Genomic DNA, 5,986 nt, shown 5'->3' on the forward strand with positions numbered 1-5,986 from the left:
CATATTTAATGGGAGGTTTGTGGAAGCGATAAGGGAAACATTATCAGGTGGGACGTTTTGGGTAATCTTTAGTTGAGATGGCATTTGTAGTTGAACAGGGGGTGGGAGGTTTCTGGGCAGGGGGTGATAAGTCCCAGGTAGATGCAACCAGCCCGGAGCACCAGGGTGGGACTTAAAAGTTCGGTTTTGTTTTCCCCCGCAGTTAGATAATTCAGCAAGGGCCTTTGAGACTGTTGTTTTCTTTTCTAGGCCCAAGCACTCCTTCATTCCAGACCCTGAAATCATAAGAAATGGGGAAAAGGGCGCTGTATGTCTCTGGCTACTTCCTGCTGGATAGGGACGATTGTTCTGGGTCTGGAACGGAGGATTGTCCTAAGGCCCAGGGTCTCCTTTTCCTGAGGTCGGGGTGAGGTTCTTAAGAAGAATGATCTTGACCTGGTCTCGAGAGATGACCCAAATTCATTCTTGGAGAAACCTTGGGAAGAGATTGAAGAGACAGGGTCCTAATAAGAGGAATAAAATGATAAGTACCAATGGTCCCAAGAAAGGGAGCAACCAAGGGAGGGCCAGTTGGAACAGGTTTTGGGGAGTGTAAAGGTTTTGTAACTCTTTTCTGCGGGCGTTCAATTCTGTCCCTAAGTTCTTTGCCTCTGCCCTGGACTATGCCCGTTTCATTAACAAAGAGCAGCAGTCCTCTCCTAGGAAAAGGCAGGCCCCTCCCTTTTCCGTGGTGAGAAGGTCCAGGGCTCACCCATTTTGTAGGGCCACAGAAGCTAATGAGTTAATTTGTCTTTGGACCAAAATGAAGGACTCCACTACCTGCTCCATATCCTCATTAAGTTCTTGGGACAGCTTGTAGTAGAAATGGGCCAAGGTCGAGATGCCCCCGCTCCTGGTGCCTAGGGCTGCTGCTATGCCTGTCCCAGTCCGGAGGCGGGCTATGACAGCTCGTTTTTTTCTGTGGGAAAGTTCCCCTTGGGGGTAGACTATTTGTTCTATCTCTTCTTTGAGGAATGTTAGACCTGGGGTCAGGAAGACCAAGATGAAGGTCCAAGGGGGTCAACGGGGAGACATGAATATGCGTAGGTCCCACAGAGAATGAAGATTCCGGGGTTGGTGCAATTATTTGTGCTGTTCCAGAGAACCCAAGTGGAACAGGAGGAGGGAGCGGAGTTTGTAAGACCAGTGTAGTTGGGACTAGAGTAGTTAATACAGGTTAGGTTTGAAGAGGCTGAGAGTAGGACATTGTCAGAGACCGGCCCAGTGAGAAGTGTAGTTTTTTGTTGGGGAGGGGAGGTATAGTCGCCCTGTGACAGCCAGGTTGAGGGTAAGGGAACTGCTATGTGCGGTGAGGGAGACAGTGACATGCATATCCAACACTGGGATGTGTGTTGTGTGTACTGGAAGAATTGGAAGGAAGAGTTGAGAAGGCGGGTAAGGTGTTGGTTGTCAGGGGGAGGTTTTAGGAGATGCCGTAATTGGGAAAGGAGCTCTAGGCATTTATAAGGCTCAGGGGTAGCCTGTAACCAGGAAATTATGTTCTTTATGACTTGTTCTTGTTTCTTCTTCCGATATTAATCTAGTACCCCACTCCCATCGGAGAAGGCAATGGCACCCCACTCCAGGGTTCTTGCCTGCAGAATCCCAGGGACGGGGTAGCCTGGTGGGCTGCCATCTATGGGGTCTCACAGAGTCGGACACAACTGAAGCAACTTAGCAGCAGCAGCAGCAGCGACTGCTGTCTGAGTACCCCCAGTGGGTAATGGGATAAAAACATGTTTCTTCCATTTAGCTTATGGCAGGTGCTCACGAAATTCCCTCTCTTCTGTACTTTAACAGTGAGTAGGGATTTAGACTTCCGCCCCACCAAGGTTCATGGTCTTGGAGCCATATTATAACATGAGGAATGAACATAGGAATAGATGTCTGAGCAGGGGCAGGGACTAGCCAGAAGGCAGGGGAGTGCAGGAAGGATAAGAACAGGGGGAGTCATGGGTCTGTTAGTTAGGCAGTGTGGAGGAAATAGCACCCTAGGAGTAGAACACAGCTAACAATGTAGGCGATACCGACGAAGAGATGAAGGCTAGGTGACCAGTCCTGAGGGGAGACAGTTACTGGGCTTATAGCAAGGACTAAGATTAAGAGTGCAGTTATAGTTAGAGAGACGGGGAGAGGCCAGTCAGGATGAGGGGCGGAAGGCCCCAAGTTGGTGGTTGCTTAAATCTGAGGAGGAACAGTGTTCATGTATGAGAGTAAAGAAATCAATTTCTTCTGGACTTAGGTTGTAGAAGGTCCCTTGGAGCCACGGATGAGACACCGGGGTGGTCAGAGCTTCGAAGGAGGTTCCAGTCGGGGTGCTGGTCCAGAGGTCTTGTAGTAGTTGGGTCAGGAACAGTCGTAGGTTAAGGAGTGTCCGGGTCATTCAGTGTCCTCTGGGATGGCTGACAGGGGTTGTCGCTGGGTGAGTTTTAAGGATGTGGGTCCTGTGAGGGAGACCTGATAAGTCAGTTAAGGAGGACAGAGCAGGGTCGGAGGTGACCCGTTTTAGGCAAGAGGTGTACCCAAGAGGTGACCTTCTGAGTTTAGGGGCAGTCGGTGTGAGGAGGAGGATTTTGAATGGTCCCTGCCACTTTGGGGTTAGGTCACCCTGGGGATTATCAGACAGGTAGACCATGTCCCCAGTTTGTAAAAGGGGCAAGGGGGCTTGGGGGTCAGGGGCAGGCAAGTTGTGGTTGACCTATTTCTAGAGGGCATTGTAGAGTTCCATCAGCAGAGGGGAGTGTAGGAAGCTTGGTATGGGAAGAGATTCAGGGGGGAGTCCAGGAGGGAGCATGGGCCTTCTGTACATCACCTGCAAGGGGCTCAGCCCCAGGGGCTTTCTGGGCAAAGCCCATACTTTGAGGAAACAATCAGCAAAAGTTTAGTCCAATCCAGATGTACCTCGAGGGATAGTTTGGTAAGAATTTCTTTGATTATTCTATCCATCCTTTCTACCTTTCCTGAGGACTGGGGACGAAACGGAATGTGAAATTTCCAGGGTATCTGTAAGAATTGGACAAGTTGTTGGGTGACCTTGGACATAAATTCTGGGTCATTATCAGACTGTAGGGATGAAGGTAAGCCAAACCTGGGGATAATTTCTGTGAGGAGGATTTGGGCCACAGTGTGGGCTCTTTTGTTTGTGGTAGGAAATGTTTCTACCCATCCCAAAAAGGTGTCCCCAAGGACCAGGAGGTATCTGAATCTCCGAACCAGGGGCATAGGAGTAAAGTCTGTCTGCCAATCCTGTGTTGGGAGGCTGCCTCGCATTTGATGGGTTGGAAAGGGTGTAGGTTTACGCTGGGAACTGGGACTAGTACGTTGACATGTCTGACAGGAGCGGGTAAGGTTATCTAAATGTTGTTGGTCAGCAGTCGACATGGGGAAGTGGTTATGGAGGACGAACTGTTGGAGTGTCTTGGACGAGGGATCAAAGAGTGAGTGTAGATAAGAGAGGATTTCTCTGGTGGTGGGAGGGTTGGATGGAGTCAGGGCTAAGATGACAGGGGACTGGAGGGAAGGATGGGACAGGGCTATCTCCTTTGCCTTCTGGTCTGTGGCATTGTTGTAGGTTGATATGAGACTTCTCTTTTGATGTCCCCTACAGTGGAGGATGATGGCTTTGTCTGGTCAGAGTGCTGCCTCTAGGAAGTTTGTGGATCAGGTCTGAATTAATAGTGGGGGATCCCTTTTGGTTTAGGAAACCTCCTTCTCCCCATATTAGGATGTTTGCATGAAGAATGTTATAAGGCATATTTGGAGTCTGAGTGGATGTTAACCCTTAGATTTTTAGCCAGAGTTAAAGCTCTGGTGAGAGCTATCAGTTCTACCTGTTGGGAGGTGGTGTGAGGTGGCAGAGGTGAAGCTTCAATTGTCTGGGTCCCGTGATTGTGACGAAGGTCCCCCTGGATGATGGCATATCCGGCTGCAAAGGGTGGGATTTTTGAGAGCTGCCATCAATGAACCAGTGTGGGGTGTCTGGGTCTAGGATGGGCTGATCTGTGAAATGTTGGAAGGGGTTTTGGGTAAGATCTACCATTAGGCTGCAGCTGTGTAGGAGGGGGTCTGCTGTAGAGGACGTGGGTAATAAGCTGGCAGGGTTAACGGGGAGAGCAAGGGGAGAATGAGAGCTGAGGGTTGAGGAGAAAGGCATGTAGGGCCTGTACTCTGGAAGGGGGAAGGGAGAGAAGCGCTTGATGTGGTAGTAAGTCTCGAAAGGTGTGTGGAGAACAAACTGTTAAAGGGGCATGTTAGAGAGTTTATTTGCTTCAGGTACGAGCACTGTGATAGCAGCCATGGCCCGTACACAGGGAGGCCATCCCTGGGTCACCATGTCAAGCTGTTTTGACAGATAGGCTACGGGAGCCCAGGTGCCTCCAGCCCACTGACACAGAAGTCCCAGGGCCTGTCCTTGGTTGGAGTGTGCAAATAGAAAGAATGGTCTGGTGTGATCTTGCAGGTGGAGAGTTGGCACTTGGAGGAGGCTCTGGGTGAGCTGGCAAATAGGACTGGCCAGCGAGGAGGGGTTAAAGAGGGGCTCATCTGGACATCCTTTAGTTGCCTCATAGAGCGGCTTTGTAATGAGGGGGAAGTTAGGGATCCAGCTACGGAAAAAGTTAGGAGGCCGAGGATACACAGGAGCTCCCTATTTGTTTTTGGAAGTGGACAGTTAATCAAGGCCTGGATTCTACCTGGGGGAATAGTTCTTTGTTGGTGGGATATGGAGAGCCCCAGGTAGGTGACGTTTGTCTGGGCTATTTGGGCCTTGGATCGGTATACCTGATAACCCCAGGATCCCAGGGCTCCAAAAGGTTTGGCAGTATGTTGGAGGCAGAGTTTTCGGGTTGGGCTACAAAGGAGGAGGTCATCCACGTATTGGAGATGACTCGGGGCTAGGTCGAGTGTCTGTAGGTCCTTTTGTAAAGACTGTCCAAAAAAGTGGGGGCTGTCTCTGAACCCCTGGGGGAGAACTGTCCATGTTAGTTGTAGGGAAACATGAGTCTTGGGGTCTTGCCAGGTGAAGGCAAAAAGGGGTTGGGAGAGGGGGTGGAGGGGGATGGTGAAAAAGGCGTCTTTGAAATCTAATACTGTGAAGTGGGTTGCAGTCGGGGGTATGGCAGACAGAAGGGTGTAAGGGTTAGGGACTACTGGGAATGTCGGCATGATGGCCTCATTGATTTTTCGCAGATCCTGGACCAGTCTCCAAGAGTTTGGTCCCTTCCTTACTGCTAGAATTAGGGGTGTTGTGTGGTGAATCGGTAGGAATTAAGATGGAGACTTGAAGAAGATGGTCTATGATAGGCTTAAGTCCCTTGTGGGCCTCCGGGTTAAGAGAGTACTGTTGTTGGGTGATTATAGTCGAGGGGTCTTTTAGGGTAATGTGGAGTGGAGGATGATGTTTGGCTATGGATGGGTGATCAGTGTCCCAGACTTGGGGGTCTAAGGCGGGTAGATCCATGGGAAGGTCAGGGGTGAAGGATAGGGACAGTCCAGGTGCCATCTTCATGCAGAATATAGAGACTCTATAGAGGTGGGGTATGATAATAAAGACCCGCAATTTGGATAACAAATCTCTCCCTAGGAGTGCCATGGGACACTGAGTCATTATGAGGAATGAGTGTATGAGGGTCGATTTTCCAAACTGACAGAGTAATGGAGGGCTGATTTTTGGCCTTAAGGGAACTCCAGTTCAGTTGCTCAGTCATGTCCGACTCTTTGCAACCCCATGAATCGCAGCACGCCAGACCTCCCTGTCCATCACCAACTCCTGGAGTTTACCCAAACTCATGTCCATCGAGTTGGTGATGCCATCCAGCCATCTCATCCTCTGTTGTCCCCTTCTCCTCCTGCCCCCAATCCCTCCCAGCATCAGGGTCTTTTCCAATGAGTCAACTCTTCACATGAGGTGGCCAAAGTATTGGAGTTTCAGCTTTAGCATCATTCCTCG

General features: G+C 50.2%; 1 long non-coding RNA gene across 1 annotated transcript in view; it reads right to left on the reverse strand.

Moving 5' to 3' along the window:
* Positions 1-1,669: 1,669 nt before the first annotated feature.
* LOC104990571 overlaps positions 1,670-5,986 on the reverse strand; it is an 11,500-nt gene continuing 7,183 nt past the window's right edge. The window contains exon 3 of the long non-coding RNA XR_825526.1: positions 1,670-2,483. This is a non-coding gene — a long non-coding RNA (uncharacterized LOC104990571). The remainder of the gene's footprint in view (positions 2,484-5,986) is intronic.

Source organism: Bison bison, unplaced genomic scaffold (assembly GCF_000754665.1).
Source record: "Bison bison bison isolate TAMUID 2011002044 unplaced genomic scaffold, Bison_UMD1.0 scf7180017864180, whole genome shotgun sequence".
NCBI classification, from domain to species: domain Eukaryota; kingdom Metazoa; phylum Chordata; class Mammalia; order Artiodactyla; family Bovidae; genus Bison; species Bison bison.